Source organism: Brachyistius frenatus, unplaced genomic scaffold, assembly GCF_029030835.1.
Source record: "Brachyistius frenatus isolate BFR_SWC_R1_liver_20210118 unplaced genomic scaffold, ASM2903083v1 Contig_80, whole genome shotgun sequence".
In the NCBI taxonomy this organism is placed as follows: Eukaryota; Metazoa; Chordata; class Actinopteri; family Embiotocidae; genus Brachyistius; species Brachyistius frenatus.
The window spans coordinates 972,199-993,729 of NW_027210679.1; the positions used below are offsets into that span (position 1 = coordinate 972,199).

Sequence of the window (21,531 nt, forward strand, 5' to 3'; positions counted from 1 at the left end):
GCGTCTCGGTTGGACCTTCTTTTTTTTTTTTTGCTGATGGTTTGAGTGATTGATGTGTCTGTTCGGGGCGCCGCGTGGGCGCTGACTGATGGACGGGCTGCAGGCAGCCGGCGAGGAAGCAAAGGTTAAAGTCACATGGCCGAATTAAAGGGGGGGGGGAGGTGGATGGGGGGGGGGGGTGATGCGGCACATCATTCAGTTCCATGTTTGCTCTTTCTTCATTCTTTTGAGTCGGGGCGGAAAACTTTGGAGAATCCTGAAAGCGACCTCTGCTCAACTGATTACGTCTTCCTCTGGGGGAAATAAAAACCCCTCCAGGTGTGATGGCGCGTGTACAGACTCTGGAGTCGCTCCGGTAAGACACCTTTTTTTTTTTTTTAGATTTTTCTCGGGTGGAAAATAATCACGAAAGGGTCACAAACTGGCGTGAGGGCGACGATCACTGTAATTACAGTGTAATAACAAACTGGGGCCCACAAGATATCGTCTTGACGACGCGTGTTGTAAAATGTTCAAAAACCAGATGGCGAACGAGGAGAAGGTATTTGGTTTAAAACGTTTCTCCAAACGGAAGCAGCACGAATGCAAGTTTGACCAAAAATCTCCAAAAAAGAAACACTTAAAATAATAAACACTTAACGATGGCTCGTGTCGGTGAAGGTTTTTTCTGGGTTTTTTTTATTGTTCAGGTTTTGTAGGCTCACAGTCGCGTCGGCACTTGGTCAAAATTGTAAGTGCAGCTTTACAGCAGAGGCCGAACCATACTGGATTCTGGGGGCCAATAACGATATCGGGGACCAAAAATGATTGCGATAACGACGTATCGGCTTATATTTGTGGCAGAGATCTGCAGTGGGGACGAGACATTCTGCAGTTTACGGCCCGCGATGACGTCGGAGCGCTGAAACGGTAAACTCCTCGTAGAATTCGGTAAAAATAAGAAATTATTCCCCCAAAATTAAAAAAAAAAAAAAAATACGTCAAGCATCGTTTTGTGAAGGAACGTTTTCGTACTGGCCAACGTGTGCAGCGACGCACGTGCACCGCAGTCTGAGAGTACCGCCGGAGTACCCGCCTGCAACTCCACATTTCAGGAAATCTCTCGTTCTCGAGTTCCTTGAAGTTACGCGGCAGGGTCGTAATACTCCGACCCCAATCAATGTTCCATACGGAGGCAGAAATATCTGCTGTGAAACCCGACTGACGTGATTTTCAACGCCTCGCCTCGTCCGTGGTGACCGGTGGAAGCGTTCAGCCTTTCAGGCTCGCGGGACGCAACCGCGTGACCCTGAATTGCTGCATATCGAGTGGATATAATCTCTTGTCTTGTCGAACGTTCAGAAGACTGCGGTGTCTGAACAGCTCAGTCCTTCATCACTCACCCCGCTGACAGACCCCCGAACAGACCTGGAGGTGGGGGGGGGAGGTTAGAGTCAAAAAAATGGCTGGAGCTGCTTTTTGACATTTGGACTTAATGTCAATCCTGTCCGGCAAGACAAGTGATTTATTTTATTTCTTTTTTTTTCTCAGCAGACGTAGGGAGATGGTGATGGAGGGGGGGGGACACGCTCTGCCCTTTTCAAAAAGCTTAAGGGAAGGCGAACTGAAGAAATGGGAAGAATTTTGCCAACGTGAACGCACCAATCAGAAGAGGGCTACTTACTGCGATGGCCCTTTTACCCCCCCCCCCCTCATCAAGGTATCAACACGGAGGCGCTCTCGGGCTCCGTCGCCCGTCACCTCGGCTCTGAAGGAATCCGCTGCGACAGCATGCGATCGACTCTGCACATGTGTCGAGCGAAGCGTGCGCTCGGACGCACTCCCTTTCGTGCCGGCGCGAGCCGAGATCGTGCCCGGCCCCGAGCGCGGGGACGGATGGCGGCAGCTCTCGCCGCTCTGAACTCCTCGAGGCCCCGGAGCGCTCGTTCCAATCTGTGGTCCCTGTGCTAAATATAGACCGTAGCGAGGGCCTGCTGAGGGCACCTAACCCTCCTGCAAGTCGGGCCTTTTTTTTTTTTTTTTTTTTTTTTTACTTTGCAGCTCCATCTGCTCTTGACCACCTCATCGGTCACTCCCCCCTCCCCCCCTCTCCCCTCCCACCTTCCCCGCAACGTATCGCGCCCTCTGCTCTTTACCTCTGTTTGATCTCGTCCTGTTTATCGGCGACCGAGCACCTCTCTGGCTCGGCGGCGCGTCTCATGACTCAATCACACTTGTCTCTTCCTGCTAACATCATCAGCGAATCTTCCCCTGTAGAGCTGGTCCAGCCTTAAGATGGGGCCGCCATAGGCAGGGACAGTCCAGACAGTCCACTTAGAGCAAAGACACGGCCGCTTGATTATTAATAGATCTACGGTCTGGATGAAGGCGACGGAGGGTCGAGTCAGCCTCCGAACAATGTCGTGACCACGTCAACGACGGAGACGGGACACTAAAGGGTCACAAAGAGGCCTGAAACGACCACCCAACAAAAAAAAAATCGGGTCCGAGCTGGACACGGAACTGAAAACCTGTCCGAAATCGACCACGGTGGGTTCGCAGCCTTGTTGTTCGTTGGCGATCGGCGTCACCTTCAGCCCGGCGGTGGAACAAACAAATAACCATTTCTGGAAAAGAAACCCTCCCCCAATGTATCCTCACTTTCTCAATTCGCCAAAGATCGATGAATGTGTTCTGATGTACCTCCTGTGACAATTCGAGGTCCGGTAAGGTCGAAGCTGTGAGCGCACGCACGCACGCACGCACGCACGCACACACACACACACACACACACACACACACACACACACACACACACACACACACACACACACACAAAAGGAAAACCACAAGCCGCATGACTGTGACTCCTGCATCCTGAATCATTCCCTAATCACCGAGATCATTGGATCCAGAGGTTTACGCCGTCCCGCAGGTCGGCTCGCGCGCCCATTGAGGCGGCTCACGCACGGGCGGCCTGCCGAATCCGAGGGAGGGGGTCGTGAGCGACTTCGTCAGCGAGCCCCTTTTAGAACAATCGAGCCGCAAACTCAAAGCGACTCGCTGTTTCGATTTGCCAAATGAGCCATATGTGTTCCCTCGCTCCGGGGCGAATACGCATGCAGATGGAGACCAGACGTGGGCCCGAACGCAGCGGCACAACAGAGCCGGTAACAAAATGGTTAAAGCACTTTGGAAAGAAGCAAATCATTCCTCTTAATTTCTCAGCTGGAAGCCCTTTCGACGATGTGGAACCAAAGACAATATCCGGTGAAGGTTCCCCGTTTGTCGTTTCCTGGGAATAAGGTTTGCGGCCGTGGTGGTTCAAATCTGTTATTTTTTTGTTGTTGTTGTTGTTGTTGTTGTTGCGGGTCGTCTTGAGCGCGTGGCTTCATTTTCCGTCCCGACGGATGAGACTCATCAAATTTTCACTTTATCCGAGCTTCATGGGTTCCACTGGAGCAATTCGGGCTTTAACGCTGCCTCCGTTGGGGCCACCGAGAATCCAAGTAGACCAGAACAGACCAGAGCCGGTTCTGTTCATCGAAGAAGCTCCTCTTAACTTTACATTTCTGTAAATTCTGTACAAATTTGGACTTCAGTTTACATGAACTTATCATGGTTTTTAATTCCTCCTCGGCAGCCGTGACCGGAGACATTACGTCTACGAAGTTGTCCGTCCTATTCTTTCGATCTTTTCTTACAAATTTGGCACAACCGTCTCGTACGACTCGAGTGTGAACGGACTACGTTTTGGTGGTCAAAGCTCGAGGTCACTGCGACCTCGCGTCCGTCCCTCTGTGAACGTGATACCTCAGGAAACACTCCAGGGAATTTCTTCACATTTGGGCCGCGGACATTCACTTGGACTGAAGGACGAACTGATAAGAATTCTGCGCTCAAATTTCCCTCCGACCTCACAAAACAAAACCTCCAGATCTGATCACCCCATCAGGACTAAATTCGGCCCAAATATGGAACAGAGCAAAGGTTAAATGTCAGCTCCGCTGTGACGTCATGAAACGCTGCTCTGGCACGATAGCTTGAGGAACAGAAGGGGAGATTGTGTTTGTACATTTAGTCGGATGCTGATTTGGTGACACTGATGTGGACACTGTGGTGACCGTTTAGATCTTCTGTGCTTTCTAGTTGAAGACGAGTTGTACAGCAGCTACGAGCAGCTTATTGGAAGCATTTTCATTTTCCTCTTTGTCTTCTATGAAAATCCGCTTTATTGGCCGAAGGTGTGAACGCCTCCGGGGAATTTCAACTCGGGTTTTTGTTTCTCTCGATAAATTTACGCACCGGTAGAGCAGACGTGCAGCAGAACAAGAAGAGCGAAGCTCAACAAACCATCTTCATTTATATTCCCCTATATCAACAAACCGTGGATGTGAATGTAATTGAACTGGTCGGCAGAGGCATATAACCACAGCAAGGGAATCATTCTAGTTCAATTTATATTTGCTTTCCAATTTATTGCTGGTACAAATTGCCTTTCCATTCAAAAGCCTCGATAGAAATACAATTTCCTTGCTTGCCCCTACTTTCTTTGTATAAAAATAAATAAATAAAAAAAAAAAAAAAAGCCTCTTGTAGATATCTCAAATTGTACCGTGAACTTGGTCATCAATGTATAATTGAGGATAAACACGTGAAGCTGTAAATTCACCACATGCTTAAAACGCAAATCAATGTAATTCTGATTTTTATGAAATACTACACACGTTATTTCATTGTATAAATGTATGTGACCATTATACTCAAATGTTACCATAGCAACAATCCTGTTAAGTACCCGAGGATATGCCATCGTAGTGCAGCACGAACATAACAGGCTTTCGGTAGGGATAGTGATTTCTGATAGGCTGCGCGAAACACGGAAGAAATGCACACCGAAGCTTTGTTAAAAAAAAAAATTCGGCTGAACTGCCCTTTTCTTTTAGGCAGATGTTAATAGACCCGAAATATGTGACCTGTCGGGGGCGCGCACTACCATAGACGCGTACGCGCAACATCCCGCTTTACTGCTCTCCTGCAAAGACGGGTCGCCAAGCTTTCACTCACAGAATCCAGCTGTCACTCACCGAGATCCCCCCTCTACCCCCCACCACCACCACCACCACCACCCCCGTTCAGCCAGTGTCAGACTGGATGTGGCACACGGCGAGGAGCCCGGTCCCGATAAACGCGAGACGAGGACACCACCGCTGCATGGAGGTGGACCTCCAGTGATCAACAGATCCGCAACTCAGCTGTCCGCTCCTCCCGCGAACAAGACCGAGATGAGGAACCCGAAAGACAACGCAGGAGCCAACTGGCACGTGTAAGCGACTGAAATATTTAGCACCGGATTTTCGAGCCGGTCACCGATGTGGACAAACTCGCTCTCAAGATTTGGTTGTAATCACCTGATGCAACTGTCCCCGGCGCTGGAGTAGGTTCGGTCCGTGCCAAAATGACCAGACTATTGTCTAGCATCGCTGTAACGGAATGGGCCCGCAGGAATTTTGGCACCGGTTTTACGCAGCAGACCACATAGTTGAATCGACGTAGCTCGACCGAAGACAGAATAGTGTGGCTGACATGGACAAAGACTGCTCACACAACTCGTAGTGATGCTATGAGATGAGATAAAAAAAAATAATAATAATAAAAAAAAAAGAATTCATCACAACACATCAGTGGACCATCCTGCTGGTTCCTCCCGAGTAGTGGAGCAGATATTCATCGGCGGGATTCAAGTTTGGACCTCAGCAAGTCCAAAAGCGACCATCCCTTCCCAACAAAAGGATCATCTTACATCTTTAAGCATCTTCACAGACTCGCATAGCGGTAAGAATTTTCTGTTTATTTACATTATTGTGATGCTATTTATTTCCATCTTTGTTCCTAATGTGGCTAATAACCCGGTAGCCTAGAAGCCCTGGTAAGAGTGAACGTGGTGGTGGTGGGGGGTTGGGGGAGGGGGTGGGTGGCGGAAGGGTCATAGACGCACCATTTGGCACCATAACGCACAGTAAAAGGTTGAATCTCTATGGTTCATTTCTGTTTTAATTTTGAGCTGAATCTTCTCCCAATTCCTTTGCATGTGTAAGACGCTGGTCAAGGCCAAGCAGCGAGCAACAAGAGATCAACTTCTCAGAACAAGTGTGCCTCTGGGAAGGAGCTTGAGACAGCGGCGTCTAATTGACATTATCTGCTCATTTTTTTTGAGTCATTTTATCTCCTCATCTAGTTTGACAGCGAATACAGTTTCAAAACCCAAAATCCACGCTGCTCAGGTTCTGAGTGTCTCAAAATCTTTTGTTCTCAAACCATTTCAGCAGGAACATGGTGTTGATGGGCGGTGCAGGGATTCTCCTCAGGGTTTGGTTAAACCCTGCAGGAGCAGTTCGGATTAGTGGAAACGCATGCCGACTTTATTGGTAAACTCTTGAGATTAATTAATAATGAATATATTTTACAAACGATGAAAAGCTCTCCCTGTGATGCAGTTATAGTTTCAGGGCTTTTGCATTGATTTTGACTTGAGAAACAGCATCCCGGCAAACATGATCAAAAACCACAGTGCTGAATTATTTAAATTGGGATGACACAAATGCTAATTGCAGCTGCAGTGCTTAAAGCATCATCATTGCTTAATGAATGCTCTCAAACCAGTTATTTGCCAAAAGAATATAACAATAACATTACAGGTACAAATAATTGATTAATTAGGCTTAATTTCTTTTTTAATATTGCCATATGTTGTGTAACCGTCCATATAAAAAAAGACTCTGAAGATTCTATTTACCCATTAGGGCTTGTGTTTTTACCCATGGTCCTTTACTGTTGCTCATCTTTTACGACATACTAATTGACAGTCCCTCCACACATATATTCCCTGATTTAGTGAGTATCTGATGTTTTCAGAAGCCAGTAAATCAAAAGAAACGGCCCCAGTAGCTTAAATGGGAGAACCTGCCGAGCAGCCAGCACCCGGCGTTATTCACCACGATGACGAACCGTTTCATTGTGCTGGATGTCTTTTGAAATATGCCACCCTGGTTTCCATGTGGAGCATTTGTCAGTGCCAAACCAGCCGCGGCACAAATAAGGTCCACCATGATGAGTTTCTCCCCTGTGCTTCAGAAAATCCTTGCTATATCATTGGGATGGATTTAGGATATTTCCAATTGAAAGAGCTTAGTGCCTAGTGAGTGATGCTCGTTCTCTACAGAACACATGAATGCTATGTATTTGTTCCGAATTTACTCTCTGGTGAGCTGCCAGTAGAAGCATATCAACCTCTATTCGCCCTCCATTCCTTCCTCTTTCCTCCCATCAACTAAATGCAGTTTTGGCATTTCACAGCCTTTCATGCTATAGATTTATTTAACATCTTCTGTATGTTTAAGTATCCTGCGAGGCAGTCCATCTCTGCTGTCTAACACTCCTCCCACCCTGTTTCTACCCTTTTACATCAACCCGCCACCCCACCCTGCACATTATTTCACTCCCTGTGCATCGGAGGGAGGAACTCGTATCAATATGGGAGGAGGGGAAGTCGACCTCGGTGCACTCCAGCACTGAGAGAGAGAGATGAGCGGCAGCTTCTGGTTGGCACAAAGGAAATGCCCCATCACTTAGTATCATGACAAATGTGCTCCTCTCCTCTTTTTCTTTTTTAAATTTAAAATACAGCTTTTTTTTGGGGGGAGGGAGAGAGGGGGGGGCTATTAGTTTCACCACTGGAGACACTGCTACCAAAAAAAAAAAAGACTCATGACCTGGCAGATATAAGTGATAAATAGTGCATGGATTTTTATTAAATGATCAGAAGACGTCCTAGAAAAGCTTGAGATATGTCACATAGCCTCTTAGCTGTCTGGTAAGTTGATTTATATGTATCTGTAAAAACAGGAAATTTGGCAGCTGTGTTTCTTCAGTGGTCTCAAGAAATTTACAAGTGCAGTCTATGGGAGGAAACGTAACCAAAAAAAATGATGTCAGGAATAGCAACACTGACGAAGCTGGCTATCGATGCTGCAAGTTCGTGTCTTGATTTTCAAATTGCATTAATAAAACCTGGAATTTAGTGCACATACCGCAAAACTTTACCTGCTAAAAAGAGCAAAAAGCACCACCAGTGAAGGAATATCCAAAGCCTTTGCTTACATTCAAAATATCAACATTTTAAAAAGTATACGAGTGAAAATCTACTTAAAACAGGAAAAGAAACATCTCGAATAATTCCGGATAATGGCCCCTGGCTTTTAATCTTATTATTGTGTGAATGCATTTACGTGTAAGTCGCATTTTACTGCCGTAGTAGTATTAGATGTGGAGGTAATTGAAAAAAAAAAAGGGATATTCTGTTGTTTTTAAAAAAAAAATCACATTTTATAGACTTTCCGTGTGTTTCATATGTAAAATATTGAAAAGGCAATGAAGCCATCAAACAAATGCCATTGAGTTAAGATTAGTGTTCTCCATTTGTGACTGTAGCATAAAATCTTCATTGAAAGTACAAGAACATAAAACCAGCAGAGTACGAGAGGAAAATTCACTCTCCACCTCTGTTAAGCAAAATCTTCAGCATGTTAGTATCTTTTCAATGAATCAAAAAGCACCATTCAAAATGATCATACAGCATAAAGGGCACCTGTTTCTTTTGTTCAAATATTAGCCATCAGCTTATCCCTGGGGCTCCACTCAATACAGAGCTTCAAGATACTTTGGCTTAAATGCCCTGCTATTGAATCCATAATGAATCATTATATATGGAAAATCAATACTGCCATTTATTGTGGAATTTCAATTTACAGTGAAAAGCCAGAATAATACTCCCCCCGGGGGGGGGGGGGGGGTATAATCAGTGACGTTATATTAAACTGAGGACGCATTAGATTTCCTCGCAACCTCTCAAAGACTTTTGAAGAACACTAAGAGCCTCGTGTTCTTACATGCAGCTTCATGGTTCGTACTGCAACACCAGCACGAAACTGCAAAAAAAAAAAAAATGATGTCACATTTAACGTCAAGATAACAGCAGCATGAAAAGCTCTGCCACTCCCAGCGAAGATGTACACAATGCAGTGAATGCGCCAGCCATACAATCAGGCAGTTTAGAAACCCTCCCTCTTTTAATTTCCACCATAAAACCTCCTTTTCATCTCTAAACATCGCTGGAATATGATGTGTATCAAATTATCCACCCTTGTGCTGTTCTTTCAATGTTTCTATGTTAATCACTTGCAATTAAATCAGCCGTTTGCAATTATGATAATTGTCAAGTGAAATGTCTGCGGGATGTGTTTAAGTCAATTACATGCTTTATGGGCAGCTATTTTGAATAAATGGAGTAATTCACTTCCTGTTTTTCCCAGTTCTTGCCTTCAGAATGTGTGATGTGGAGCCAGTACAGTAAGAGGTAAATTTTATGCTTTTAGCCACTACATAAAAAAAAAAAAAAAACATATACCCACTTGCATATTGGAGGCAGGTGTTTTTGCAGCACAAGCCATCAACATGTTGGGCATCTCAAGAAGTATTATGTGATTGACTGGGGGTGGGGTGGGGTGGGGGGAGTTGGAGGGGGGGGCTCCAGTGGTGGAGAGGAGGTGTGTGCAGATGTTGGGAGGTCCTTCCACCTCTGCAGCGTCTCCTTACGCTGCTGCGCGCAACATGAAATATCAAGGTATTATGTTTATCCAGTATCTTGTTTAGCAGACGTGAGCGCGCTGCCAGGCTTAATCCTCAGAGAGCAGCACACCGAGGGAAAACTGTGTCTTTATGCCTGCCAACTAGTCTGGATTCCCTCCGCTTGACACTGTGTACTCTGCTCCGCATTTTCTGCTTGCCAGTTCCTGTAAACGACTTTAAAAGCAGGAGCAGAAGGGAAAGTGCTTTGCTCTCTTTGTAATTACCAGGTGATTAGAATTGCAAGAGGTCACCGAATGTAAACGGTAGATACAGCAGAGCGTGCGTTTTATCGCCGTACGCCCACTTTTGCTCTCTAAAGTGTGCATTTGCTCCTTTAATTTAAAGTGAGAACTTTCAGCCGGACCGGCGGGAGCCATTGGAAAAGTACAGTGGGGATGTGATTTATGGATTTGGATGATGTGGCCGATCTATTTCCGGAATGAGCAAATGGTAATTTTCTGGGAGAATAGTTTCATCTCGAAGATTGAATGAATATAGCGAAATTTGTTCCGTAACGTTGATATGAAAATAATTGGCCACAGAGATGTGCCCGGGTGTCTTTAGATAATTGTAAAGATTTAAACTGGTTTTCTAATTAAATTGTCAGAAATCATCAGCCGCTCAGCGGGAACCGTACATGATAAAGATTTTGACCTTCGTGTGTTTCCCTAATTTTAGTCGGTTGATGAGCTCATTGTTGAATGCATGCCAGATGACTGTGTGCGTGTGCAGAGAGCAGCTCGGCACGCTTCGTGTCTAAAACGACTGATATTTTAGGGGAGACCTCGAATATTAGACGACGACGAGCGGCGGGGAGGGTTGTGCCGTGCTCCCTGTGACTCACGATGACTCCTCGGGAAAACGAGCCCTGCAGTCGGCCCTGACCCTTTGCGAAACAGGCGCGTTTCCAGTTGTGTCGGCGCACGTGTCGCCGTGACGCTGCGGCAGATCTCCGAGTCTTTAAGGGCAAAAAAAAAAAAAACACCCCAAAAAACGGAAGTGTCTGATTTTGTCTGACAAAAGGGAATCCTGAACACCATGATTCCTGTCAGCCGTGTAGCACTGCTGCGGCATGTGGTAGTTGTGCAACACACGTGTGCACATTTCAAAAGTAACTGCAATGCAGTAGTGCCGTGTCCTTCCTTTCTATTCTGCAATGTTGTATTTGCACACGTGTAAGAATAATTCAAGGTGTACACCATCTGATTTTCCACGTAGATGACATAATTAGTTCATTGATAAATGGGTCTGTCAAAAGAAATCAAGTGGAAACACTTTTGATAAGTGATTAATCATTGTAACTTCATCATGCAAATATCATCTCCAACTTCCTGCTTCTCAAAATGTACTGCTTTTTTCCTGTTTTGTATCGGAATACATTTGACTTTTTTTTTCTTTTCTTTTTTTACCATTTTCTGATGTTTTCTTGTACAGAATACATTCACAAAAAAAAAAATAGATGAACTGATTATATGCTTGTTACAGCACTATTTTACACTTAAAGATCCCCGTCACACATGTTTTGAGATGTATATAAAGTACTCTACTTTAAAGGATCACTTGTCATATTCGGCACCAAAAATATTAACTTAAAATATTCCTTATGAAGACATCTACTCGTTCCCACTCGTTGGAAAAATTCATGAATATGCAAATATTCAAACATTTTTAAAGCTTATCTGGTGGACACAAGATGTCTCATATTCCACTTTAAAGTTGATATTTATGATGTATTTTATTGTTTATTTTTGCAGGGATAGCTCACATCTAATAGTAATTGTGCCCGTGTTAGCTAGTAAGTCATTTGAATCTGGTGTCTCTGTGTGGATGGACAAAAAAAAAAAAAATACCACAAAACAGCAAATGCACCATATAAACAGCACGATAAACAAATCCATCAGTATGAGATCATTAAAATAATAAATACAGTAAATACGAGGCGATCATCGGTGGTGACACATCACTGCTGATTTTCGCAAAAGTTCAAAGCTGCTTTGAAACACTGCAAAGCTTTCTGATTTTTTTTTTATTTTTATGTTTCTGAGTGTATGTTCACTGGAGGCTGAAAGTTGTGAAATCATGCTCGTCGGTCCACCCTTTCAATTCAAATTTTCAAATAGCACAGACGAATGTGAAAACAGGCGTCTAGTTTTAAACTCAAGAAGAAACATATTTGATCGGAGCGGGACTTTAGTCATGTTTACATTTTGCAATTGAATCCTTCCGCCATATTATATGAAATTATGACACTAACTCTACAATAAATATGAATCTAAAATAAACTAATAACAACTTGTTAGCATTTCTCTAAATAAACAACACATTCACATCATCAGCTCCCAAAGCCACGTCTGTAAATCTGCATCTTTAAAAAATAAAAAAAAAAAAGACTAATAAGTACCAATAACATACAGTGATATGAAACGAAGAGAAGCAGTGAATCCGTCCTTGCATAATGTGCGAACATGGGTGGTACACGTGTAGTTACAGAGCCAGACAGAGAGACCCCCCACAGAGTGTGGATGAAATCAGATGCCACCTTCACATAGCCCGTATCCGTGAGGAGATATGGGCAGTCTCACAAATGAAAACAGTCGTGAGGCTCCTTCCCAGCGGGGAATGTCACTATTACATACCGGGATCAGCGCAGACATACGTGCTGCGCGCCTGGAAAAACACACACATGCAGATGCACCGAGGCCCGCACGTACCGAGATGTTTACGCTCCAGTCAGCGTCGCACATGCATATTCAGACTGATATGTCAGACTCGTGAAGCTGTGCATGCTGACACATTTACATATCGTGGCCCGAGCTGTGATTCGGGGTGACAGGTCTCATGCCACTTCCCCCGGGTCACCGGAGGGGCGGAGCCACAACGTGACAAGGGATGAGGGCAGAGAGATGCCTTTCATTCACTGTCACTCTCCCAATGACACAACCTTTGTCTCTCGCCGGTTTACGTTTATTTCTGGCACGGTCGGCAGCGATGAGGCAGCGTTCTTCTACACTGCTGACGGTGTGCTCCGCTTACCTGTTGTTTCCGTTTCATTCGTGGTCGCTCTGCTTCCTCTCTTAGCGTTCCTAACTTGGATTCGTTCAAAACATTAGTTTGACCATGCTGCTCCAGTCATCAATCCTCAGGCCCAATCAGCACCTCCTAAATATCTGAATTATTTACATCTTCAATTGAGACAAATGTTTGTGATTCTTCATTGAGCAGAATTGAAGAATCATCAAGTAGCTGCACGTTCATTTTCCATGTTAATGGTTGTTCAAAGTTTCAACCCCAAAAGCAGAACACGGAGACGGAAACAGCTGTTTTTAGGGCAATTTACTGAAGGCTCGTGGAGATGACTGAGGCCGGCTAAATGGTGGAGTCAGGCAGGCAATGAGAGGTGGAGTAAAACTTGGAACAAGGCCTGAGTGGCTGAGCTGGACATGACAGGCAACAAGTAAGACCAGAGAGATGAGTCACATTTTGAACTTTGACCCAGGCTGCATCTGTAATTAAAGCACAACCTGACACCATCTTTCCAGGCGCGTTCAGCGAGGAGGCCATCCAGTCCCACAGCGTTTCATATGGATGAATGTTATGGCAGCGGAACCACGTGAATTTCTTCGCTCTGCCCTCCTGACCTCATCCGGGTCGAGTATAAAGACTTTGAACGAAGCCACTTTCAAGCTGTGTGTGTTCAACTTCCTGTTGGAGAGAGGGATGTTTGTAGTTTTTTTTTCTTCTATCGAGCTGTTAAAAACATAAATCGGCTTCTTTTTGTTGTTGTTGTTCATAGAAGCTCGTTTTCTGTTGTCTTTGGTGGTTTTGTTAAAAGTACTCTGGATAACAGAATTACATACTTGTGCTTATATTTCCGTTTCCCCCCGGCGGGTGATTGTTATTGTTCCTCCCCTCATCTGTCTCTCCCCCCCCCCCCCCCCGACCTCCTCTCACAGATGTAAGTGTGACTTGCAGTTGAACATTTTGAGAACAGGCTCACAGTGTCACTGACTCAACGTCTCAGAGAGACTTATTGTATTTAAAATTCTCCCAAGTGTCTCTTATCCATAAAGGGCCAGTGTTGCTCATTCTGGCCTCACAGCTGTGGAGCCATTATTGACTAAATTTGGTGATGTTTTTTTGAGACGGAAAAGAATGCTCCGGGCTTCAGGGGCTGGTGTCAGTAATGACGACCTCAAACACAACAATCTGTGAAAGTTTAAATAACGTCTTAGTTCCTTTTAATTTATGTTTTTTTGGGGGGGAGATTTTGTCTCCGTGAGCAAACTTTTACACTGCAGAGATTTAAAAGTTGCATGCGCAGCGGGTCAACTTCCCAGAGCTGCTAAAGTTATCCAAACTTTATTAATCAGATGGGAGAGTTTTAATGAGACTACGTTTTTACCAGCCTGGTGAGAACACTTACTACTTGTGTGATTTTTGGATCATTTATAATAAAAAAAAATAATAATAATCGTCTGGCCCAAATACAGTGACTTGTCTCAGTTATCGAGCCCCGCAGCGGTTGAAAGTTGAAAGTTTTCACGAGCACGCACAAAGTTAGCGGAGCCTGTTGTTCAGCCGTGTGACTCTGTGTAACCCTGTGAAACACTATCAGCACAGGTGCAGTCAAGGAGGACACTCGTATTCTCATGGAACGCGCAGAGTCACCTTCATTATCTGAGCTGACACACACACACACACACACACACACACACACACACACACACACACACACACACACACACACACACACACACACACACACACACACACACACGAGTGATCAGCAGAGTGCCGCTGCCACTGTGGAGAACATATTAGAATCCATAAGGGGATCTGTGCCACAGCGCTGCACATGGCGGAAGGCATGCGCTGATCCGACCGTGAGCGCTCACGCCTGATTGGCCCAGCTGGGGCAGCCACGGCCGGGCGATGTCCCCCTCGCTCTCCGTCACAGGCGGAGCTGAACAGAGCAGCCAGGTTCACAGACCGAGGCCGACACCCTGTCACCGCCTTGCCTGGCACACTCCACCACACACTGAGGCGCACACACACATAAGCGCACACACACACGCACAGACACACACACACACACACACACACACACACACACACACTCTCGGGTGCACAAAAACAGACCGAAATGTGAGGAAAGTTTGACCACAGAGCAGAAAAAAAAACAACAACGAAATAACCCATCTGAGGACAGCGAGGATTGCGTGAAGTCCGAAATTTAAATGAGATGTTCTACTGTCTGCATGTAGTAATGATTCATCATAACAATAACCAAATGAACATATTACTCCCATTTCGTCAGTGCTGACGACCCCCCCCCCTCCACCCCGCGGCCTCTTTCACCCCTCCCTGCCCCTCTTTGAGCCAGAGGTTGAATTCAGCCACATCAGGAAAGTTTTTGTAATTCTATTTTGTAATCGTGTTCTTGTCATTATTTTTTTTTTTTAAATCACCATGTCTGTGATACATTCATCAGAACCTCAAACTATTAAGTGTGTACGATATCTTTGCAAATCATCCCTCACCATTTTGTTGAAGTGGACACGAAGCAATTCTGAAATTATTATTATTATTTTTTTAAGGATATAATTGCATCAGTGTAGTTGTTTTTTTTGTTTTTTTTTTAACCCTAACGTCATATTTCAAAAAGGTTTTAACCGGATTTAATATTTTTCTAAACCTTAAATATGTGTCAGGTTACTTTACGGTATATATTCGATTCTAATCGTATATTAGCATGAATATATGTTTAATTCTTAAATGTTTTCCTCAGTTTATCAACAGTAGGCTACAAAACTTCATTTATGGATCGTCTCTTCCTTTTTGAAATGTTGCATTTGTCTAGTGAGTTCATCAACCTGGCCATTACTTCATCAAAATATTTAGAAACACATTCATCTCGCTCTCTCTCTCTCTCTCTATATATATATACATGTCCAATAATTCACTAAATTTGTGAAAACGTTATACAACAAAACCATTTTTATAAATTGTAGCCTAAATTTTGTTCAATCTGAGCATGACGCTTGATCTTTGAGGTTTAAAGGTCAGCCTTTGCAAAGGTACGATGCATCATCATCATCATCATCATCATCATCATCATCATCATCATCATCATCGATCACTCCGTTTTCCTCCTCGCATGTCTGAGGTAAAGCTGCACAGGACATCCACTCCTCTTCTCCCCTCAGATCTTTTTTGTTGTTGCTGTCTCTATTACTTTCCTTTAGCAATTATGTAATGTGACTTTGGTCCCGTACTCCCACAGCGAGGTATTTTTTCTGATGCCGGCCCAACATACCTGAACTCACCCTCCTCCTAAAGGTCACCGGCTCCGTTACCGTGTCAAGGAGCTGAGTGTTGTACTCGCGACAAAAGAGTTCGACCGTCCGCTTTTGCCTTCGAGGCGTTCATCTCGGGGCTCATTTTACGTCCACCTTCGCTAATGACAATATTGATTTTCATCTTAACGTTTAAACCCTCTCGGTCTCTGTGGCTCTTTACCCGCCTTGGAAATTAATTTCACTCAATCGAGCCACTACAAGTGGTTCCACTAATAATAAAACGCTAGAAAGAGACGAGCTAACGGTGCGTTATTTGTAGCCGCTGTTCCATGTGCAACGTGTCCCTCCAGACACTGAGATGCTCTGGGGTCGTGCTCAGTGTTCTTACAGCCTCCTGTGGAGACCTCATACTGTAGCTTTGATCACATGCAACTGGAGCGTCGCCGCAGCTTCAGAAATACAGAAGCTTTTCAAGATATGTTGCGAGCAGAGGCTGGATTAAGGTTATATCTGTTATCCATGTGCAAAATGACCATAATGGGAGGTGCTATCTATCTAATATTAGATCAATTTATGACATGTATCCATGTCGAGTAGTGTTTTACAGACTGTGGCTCATCACTACTGTAAGTGAAAACAGAAGGCCTGTTTGTCCTTGGATTTTTTTTTTTTTTTTACTAATTTTAACTTTAAGAAAGCAAGTTTAATCCCAAATAAACTTCCTCAAGGATATTTGGTGACTTAATTACTCGTTAGTTGATAAAATATTCCATTTTTCAACATCAGACCCTTTTTAAGTCAAGAAATCTACCAGTTGATGAAAAGAAAATTAATTTTCCAGCTTTTCAATGTTACTGTGATGCATTTGTTATATATGTGAAAGAAAATTAAACAGTAAATTAAACATTAAAATCAAACGTAATTGGGATTATCTTCTGGAAATCTGTTCATGAGATCTCTTCTTGACGTAATGTCTTGCTCAGATTATTTGGTTTTTTTAATCCTCAGGGTTTGTTTTTGATTAATTTTCACCATTTCATTGCAGTCCAGAAGTACAATAATGCTTTATTAGCAGCAGACTGAGGAAAGCCCCCCTGCCCAACCTGTCAGCTTCCTCATGTTTTCATAATTTTTGGCCACCAAAACGCCAAAGCGACAAGTCCTTTTTTCTTTCCTGTTACATCACCGACACGTGATGTGTCTCCCAGGACAGTCCTGCCCTGTCCTTTCCTCTCTTGTCTCTTCTTCTGGAGTCATATTTAAACAAAGTAACATTCATACATGAGTGGGTTTCCATGACCACAAGGCCTCGGGATCATCTGAACCAAAGCCCACCATGGTGTGATGGGTAGGAAAAAGCCCGTCGGCGGGCACAGATGCTCTCGTGCTACTAGTGTAGCCTTGACGATAGCCTTACGGGCTAACACTTCGAGACCCTACGTCTGAAACAAAAAAAGAAAGGAAAAAACAGATTCACTTGACAGAAGTGCTCAAGGCCCAACTTTAAATAGCCTTGTGCTGTTTCTGTTTTCTCCTCTTTCTGGGTTTGTTATTGGTTTGGGCCTCTGTTCCACGGGACTATCTTGAATGCAGCGGAAAGTCGAGGGAACTGAGCCTTTTTTCTTTCCCCCCCCCTCCCTTAAGAAGCCTCAAGACAGACCGTTTACATACAGATTAAGTCAGATGAGGAGCATGTTTGTTCGGAGAATGATAATGACTTAGTGACTGCATGCTCAGGCCGTAGGGGACGGCAGCGGCAGCGGCGGCAGCAGCAGCAGCGGCAGCGGCAGCAGCAGAAGCCTCCGCGGCTGGCACTGTGCGACTGTTTCTGGATTTCATCTCAGCTCCTGTCTCCAGTTCGGCATGGGACTACACGAGCAGTCACGACCCCTCAGGTACAAACTCCCCGTCTAGTGCTACTATGATCAAAATAGATGAAGCATTTGTGTTCAATAACTGTGTTTAGTCATTAGTTTAACGCTGTTATTTACATTCTAATTTACAGTTTTGATAAGGTGGAAGAAAAACTAGTCACACTGTGGCCTCGTCAGTAAGGAAAGCAAAGTTAGTTATCTTATTGTGGAGATTAACGTGCCCGGCACGTGCAGCTCTGGATAAAACATGTTTTTATTACTCCTTTACACAAACAGGGTTTTCCCACAACTAAAAGGCTGAAGGCGCAGCACCCCAAGCGGTTTTGGGTACCATCTCAGCCGAGTCACTCTGGAAAGGATCAAATTAACGAAATGACTTTTCCTCAGATCTAATGATTGTAGCTGTTCCATACTGCACATCTCTGGCTGATTTTGTCTTTAGGCTTTTTGGGTGTTGTTTGTTTATTATCTGCTCTAGCTTTTAATTTTTTTTTTTTTTTTTTATAAAATCTTACGCAAATGCAGTAATAACAAATAAGAATGATGTGTAATTACATATTTTTCTTAATTGGAAAAGTGTAAAATTTCCTTTGGGAAGGACCTCAAAACTTCCCCACTGAATACGTGTGCATCTAAATCTTCCACAAATTTAGGGAAAACACAAAGATTGTTGTCTCTCTTTTCCTGTTGCTGACTTTGAACTAAAGCCAATCTTTGTTTTGTAATTTCTCCAGGTTTTAAGGTGATGCACTATCAGCACGACGTTGTATTTGCTGTGTCATTAGCAGTCGCTAAGACTAACTCTCAATTAGAGGCTGTTATCAATCAAATAAATGCACCAGTAAATACCTCATGCTCAGACAGGCATCTGCAGGGATAGCAAACTCCGCCACTGCTGATAAAAACATTTAGAATTTGGAAAGATAGGCCTCAACCATGAATGCTAACATACAATAAATGGTTATTGCGAACCATAAATAGTAATAACTTTAAACAATAATGAACTGGCCGGATACCAGGTCAGCCCTTTTATGCATGTATGTGAGGAGAAGTCAAAACAAATGAAATATTTTTTTTCCATCTTGCGGAATGTGCAGGCGTATTTACCTTATCTCCTTTTATAACAGAAGCCATACATAGCCCTGAACGAGAAGAGACTTTACCCGATTGGCATCTTGATGTTGGCAAATGTAAACAGAGCGCTGTGTTGTCTTTAACGTGATGTAGGACAGTTCGCTAAGTTGGTGTATACACTTGGCGCCCGGCCTGCGAGGCGCCTGAAGAATTTGCTTCCGACAGGCAGCCATGTATTTCTGGAGTTCTCAGCTCGGAGAATGTGTGATTGTTTTTTCTTTAGCCAGTCCTGAATCAGACATTTCTGTTTATGGATTTACTTACACTAAGACTGTATTCATGTGTGTCCAAACTTGGCCTCAATGTTGCCTATCCTGAGGCTATTTAAATGTGTTAGTTTCTTTGTGTCCTGTCTCTCTTCGGTCTTTTTGCTTGTTCGCTCATTGTTCATTCTTTCATTTATGGGTTTTTAGATCCAATAACAGTGAGCGCAAAATGCAATTTTTGCACAAGCAGGACCTGTCAGTTGACATGGCGAGCGTGATCGGATGATTAAAGTTGTATTGGAACAAGTGTAACTGCAGGCGAGAACATATTGCCGTAACGGGGCTCTTTTTGTTCTCCTTTCACTCCCTTGTGTTTCCATCGCGGCTCTCCAGCTCTCTTTTGGCCTTTTCAGTCTCTTCTTTCCTCCCTTTCTCTGCATCCTTGAAGAGTTTTGTGAGAGATTTGATTGCTCGGTTCCGTTTACATTCACCCACCATCTGCTGGATTTGGCTGCAACTCTGAATCAATTCTTAATGTTGACAGCTTAATGTTGGACTCGCCGCCTCCGTGTCTTTGTGTCTCGGTTACATCTCCTGGTCTGGGGCATGTCTTGAACTCTAAACGCTAAACAAAACAACAGTCCAATCCACAACTCTCAATAAAAGAGGGCTCACGGAAAAGACTCTTCAAACAAAAAGAGAGAGCCTGGAGATGTTTCAAAAAAAAAAAAAAAAAAAAAGAAAATTATTGGGTTTGGTTGAGCTGCAGAATTTTTTTTACTGGAAGTATGAAACTGTTTTTCCTCTTAAAGGTTCAGTTGAATCATCTTGAGCCACCAAAATGATCTCCTCAGAGGCTTATATAGTTCTCCGAAGAGGCACACTTTGTCCAAACAAGTCGCCGGCCTTATGAAGGTGTAGATTAGTGATTCAGTCACCTAAAAAAATTCATTCTAATAATTGTGGGATGAGGAAGAGGCAATGCTAGTGACTGCGAGGCTAAACAGTACGCTAAATGCTAACACAATGCTAACATGACGATATTTAACGGCGTTAAAGGCTGCCATTTAAACCAACCAGCACATCGGAGCGCCAACAACTGCTAATAGCCACTGAAAAGTAAGAACTCCTGATGGGTAAGCCATTAGTTTTGCAAGTAAAGTAGTAGCCAGATTGAAATTTCAACCTGATGATGGTGATAGATGAAAAGTGATCATCAGCGTTGTTATAATTCATCCTGAGAGGGACATGAATGTCGGTGTTAAATTTCAATCCATCCAGCAGATGTAGAGATAGACATCTCTACATGTGTGACGTTGCCATCCTCAGACACGACTAAAATTAAGATCACTGCCCCCCTCTGTTACCCATTTACCTCCTGACTCTCACCTATTAATCTAGTGACACTTGGTGGCTCTATGTGAAGTATTTTAATGAATTTCGGGCTGAACTCTGTTTCAACTCTGTCTCTGAGTGCTGTCGCTGGATAAACCTTGGCCCTGCCTGCAGTCAGGATCTTCACTCGGCCTGATTTTACTCCTTAAGGCAAATTCAGTGACAGTGGCGCAGTCAGATGAAAGTGAGCGATGGCTGATGAGTGTCGTGCACTGACACGGACTTGTTACCCAGATATTAAAGTATAATAGCTTGGGAGATCCTTGTCCCCTAACATTCATGTCGCAGCCATGGTCGGTTATTAACATGAACGATGTCCTGAGGATCTGTCACGAAAAAAAGGGGTCAGGGTCAGTGTCTGCCAACACATTTGTATGTTTTTGTGCTTAGGTCTCCCACGTCGGGGAGGTTCTGATGAAGTAGCCTTGAGCAAGATGCTTAACCCCCCCCGTCAGCTCCCAGTACAGGGTGACTTATCCCCTCGAGGCCAACTTGTACTATGAATTCAGGGAAAAGCAAGAACTCAATGTTTCAGGCGTGGTAAAGTAAATCTTTTCAGACTCAACTGTAGTACGTTCAGATCTTTTGTGTGTATTTAATCAGGGAATTAATACATGAGGGGAAAAAAAGATCTTTGTCCAAAAACTGTTATAAATGTGTAAAGATGGAGGAAGTTGGCATCAGCTCGGCCTGCAGACCAGTCGCCACAGGTGGGCGAGAGTATCGGTGCCAACAAGGAGGCTCAGTTTCAGCTCCTAAAGGGTTAATGTCATCAATGTAACCCAAGTAAAACTTTAATTAGAGCCTCGTGCCTGTGTGTACGTGCACAATGAGCCCTGGATGCGCAGACATCGCTCCTCCTCCAGATAAACTGAGCCAAAATCATCTCCTCAGCGTTCAGTCACTGTGATGGCAAGGATGTCTCTACTTATCTGGAGTAAACAAATTCAACCACGG

The 21,531-nt window shown here is 44.1% G+C and overlaps 2 protein-coding genes across 5 annotated transcripts in view; one reads left to right on the forward strand and one right to left on the reverse strand.

The window, feature by feature from the left end:
• rprml (reprimo-like) overlaps positions 1 to 21,531 on the reverse strand; it is a 245,653-nt gene that overhangs the window by 219,973 nt on the left and 4,149 nt on the right. The gene's annotated exons all lie outside the window — the stretch shown is intronic.
• gjc1 (gap junction protein gamma 1) overlaps positions 5,643 to 21,531 on the forward strand; it is a 44,288-nt gene continuing 28,399 nt past the window's right edge. The window contains exons 1-2 of one of the 3 annotated variants that reach the window (XM_069709130.1): positions 5,643 to 5,814; positions 9,351 to 9,394. The gene's annotated coding sequence lies outside the window, so the exon portion shown is untranslated. Of the gene's footprint in view, positions 5,815 to 9,350; positions 9,395 to 17,702; positions 17,861 to 21,531 lie in introns of all 3 variants that reach the window. The other 2 variants (XM_069709128.1, XM_069709129.1) reach the window with 2 other exon arrangements.